At 50.0% G+C, this 3,353-nt stretch overlaps 1 long non-coding RNA gene across 1 annotated transcript; it reads left to right on the forward strand.

Annotated features, from left to right (window-relative positions):
• The first annotated feature begins 495 nt into the window (after window positions 1-495).
• Window positions 496-3,127, forward strand: LOC130543534 (uncharacterized). The gene is made up of 2 exons (XR_008958940.1): window positions 496-663; window positions 1,008-3,127. It is a non-coding gene; the product is annotated as an uncharacterized LOC130543534 (long non-coding RNA).
• Window positions 3,128-3,353: the final 226 nt, after the last annotated feature.

The following is a 3,353-nucleotide window of genomic DNA, read 5'->3' on the forward strand; positions in this document are numbered from 1 at the left end:
TTTAAAAAGGAAACATTATTAAACTCTCTGGAACCAGATTGAGGGCTTGTAGTGACAACTGTCATGGTGAGTGTGAGGTCCGTGTGGGTTCTTCACCTGGAGTGGGGAGAGTGGGGAGAGTGGGGAGAGTGGGGAGAGGGGGGAGAGGGGGGAGAGTGGGGAGAGTGGGGAGAGTGGGGAGAGGGGGGAGAGGGGGGAGAGTGGGGAGAGGGGGGAGAGGGGGGAGAGGGGGGAGAGGGGGGAGAGGGGGGAGAGTGGGGAGAGTGGGGAGAGGGGGGAGAGGGGGAGAGGGGGGAGAGTGGGGAGAGGGGGGAGAGGGGGGAGAGGGGAGAGAGTGGGGAGAGTGGGGAGAGTGGGGAGAGGGGGGAGAGGGGGGAGAGGGGGCTCCTTGCGTTGCCTCGTTGGCATGCCTTTCCCACCTCCACTTCCTCCTTTTGGTTCCCCTCCTTTTTTTTTTTTTCTATTTTTTGGTGTGTTTTGTTAATGTGCCTACTCTGGATTTTTTTTTTTTAATCTTCATCATCAAACATTCCCCACCTCACTCTCTCCCTCTCCCTCACCCGTTGGTTATTTCTCAGATACAGTCAGAACAGCCTGTACTCAGCTCCTGTCATGGGCTCCCCAGCGACCTGTGTGGGCATCTCTGTCACCGAGGATTGCTACGTAAGATGAAGTGTTAAGATTATGGGAAAGTGTATTAGGTTACAGATTCAGAGACTTCATGTGAGGTGGGGTGACAGCTAATGTTCCCTGGCGCATTTTCGGAGCTTGGCCTCTTTGCAACCTGTGCAGTTTTCAAGGAAATGGCTGAGCGGTTCTGTTCGGGTCAGGTGGCAGGAAAGGGGACATGGTAAGAAACACTTACCTCCAGCTTGGCTAGTCATTCTTAGTGTCGACCGACTCTGTGTATGAGCTAACACACCCTGACGCGCTCTCCTGGTACAAGGATGGCTAAGATTCCCTGGGGAAATACGAGCTCCTTGTGAGCTAGGGGTTTCCTTCCACAGGGCTGCCCGAACTGGGAAGACTTGATGCTGTTTCCCTCCCTGCCGCCTTGAGTGTCCTGGAGTGGGAGAGCCCGGGCAGGACGCAGGGGCCCTGAGTGCCGAGTGGAGAACTGCAACCATCTATAACCTTCCCCACTGGAATCCTGGCCCCACCTCAGCGAAAGGAAGTGCGTGCGATCTGGGATCTGTTTGTACACACTGATCTAATCGTCCTGGATCCTGGCCTCTTGGTTTATGGCTCATGGTCTCTGTCAATCTGTAGACAGTGTGAGTGACATCGGGCTAAAGATGGCATCATACAAATGCTTCTCGACCAGCCAAGGAAATGCATGCTGATGATAATGGTGCTCTCAAGTAATGAAAAGAAAATCCTTGTCTAATCACAAGTGATTTTTTTACATATGAGTCAGAGTTCACAAGTCCTAGTTAACATAGCTAGTTTTATTTACTAGTTGTTGGATGTGGACGGAGTAGGAAGAGCTCTGGATTAGAGGGCAGGGTGTGGTGGGGCTCTGGTTCAGTTTGGGTTCTGGTATGACTGGGCCATGGCCTGGTTACCTGCAGGAGACTAGAAAGAGCCAGGACCCTGCACTGCCTGTCCCCAAAAGGAGTGGGGCTGGTGCTGAAGGGCCAGATGCCCAGGACTGCTGGGCCAGGAAATGGGAGCGCGGCGCGGCAATGACCACCAGGGGGCAGTCATCGCAAGCACCGGGAAGCCGAAGGGCGCCTGTCCTACCAGGGGCCACCTGTTATCATTTATTGGAAATACAGAGTAGAAGTTTCCAAACTCTGGCGAGCAGGGAGTGGCTTCAGGACATGTTGTTGTAGACAGACAGGCCCTCCTGGAATTCCCAAGCGGGGCTCTGATTCCCAGCAGGGAGATAGGAAAAAACAAGACAGAATCCTAATGCTAGACAGTGCTAGGAGCAGGAGGAAGGTTACCCAGAGCGGGAACTGTCACCAGCCCTCAGGTCTTATCTCAGTGACCTGGTTATCAGAACCGAGGCACAAGGTCAAGGTGAAACGACCCACCACATGGACTTAAGCCGGAAGCTCCTTTAATCCCTTATTTTTTAGCCCAGAAGATGCTCTTCCCAGCTGGGCTGGGCCTGTTTATCAAGGGCCAGCGGATGGCGCATGCGTAGAAGAGGGGAAGGAAGTGGATGGAGAAATGGGCTGCAGGAGCTGGGACCCAGCCAAAACCAGTCTAACATGGCTGTTGTGAGTGCAACATTATATAGGGTACGTTAAAGCATTTTCAATAAATAATAAATAAATAATAAATAAATAAATCCATGTGAAAACTCTTAGGTAAGATAAGAAAGAATGGAAGAGCTGTAATTTTCTGAGACAGAGATGCCAGGATGTTTCCAAACGCAGAACTTTTGCCTGTGCTGCGCATTCCTCTGCGGAGACCTGCAGCCCCCTGCTCTTGCACTTCGGCAGACTGTTTATTCTACGTATTTTCCGAAACTCATTTCAACTACCCTTTCCCCGGAAAGCCTTACCTGCACTCCTGACTAGGTGACATTCTCCTTCAAAATTTCCCAGAGCGCTTAGCTGAGTTAGACTTTTACAGAGATTCTCTTGACTGGTGCATCACCTTTGGTGTCTCTCCCACGAGAAGGTGAGCTTCGCAAGGACAGAGAGTATGACTGTCCTGTTTGCTGCTGGATCCCCAGACCCTGGCAACCCCAGTGACTGGTATATTTCAGGTGTTCAACGATTATTCATTGAATGAACGGATATTTTGAGAGAAATAGGAGTTTTTCGGTAGGCAAAAACGGGAGCGTGACTGTCATATCTGGTATTGTAGGGCACCGATGAAAAGAAATCATTCTGTAAACACTTATCAATGCCCCCCAGGGCATCTGGGGGCACCAGACTGGAGGGAGTTCTAACACCTCTGAATATTGATGGCTAAGTGCTTACACAGGAGGCCCGGGTTTGACATACAAAGAAGCAAAAATGAAGATCAGTAGATTCCTTAAGGAAACTCAAGTTCATCTATTGGACAAAAACATGGCAGCTGACTCCTAGTGGATTTTTCCTTACCCCTATCCCCTACACTCTGTAGCCTGTCCACAGAAATCTGTGTAAATAAATAATATAAAAATAAACACTGAACACATTCTTTTAGGGGAAAATAACTTATGCCCATAGCCAGGACAGAGGCTGTGGAAGTGGGGTGTCGTTCATTTAGTTTCAATGAATGTTAGAGTTCTTCGATTTCTAACAGCAGCATCTAGTACTGGCTGTTGTGTAAGTCACATAATGAAAGGGAAAGCTGGAAGCCAGGGCTTGGGAATAGATACAAACTGAAACATTTTTATGTAGCCAAAACTA

The sequence above is a fragment of the Ursus arctos genome, unplaced genomic scaffold (assembly GCF_023065955.2).
Source record: "Ursus arctos isolate Adak ecotype North America unplaced genomic scaffold, UrsArc2.0 scaffold_13, whole genome shotgun sequence".
NCBI lineage: Eukaryota > Metazoa > Chordata > Mammalia > Carnivora > Ursidae > Ursus > Ursus arctos.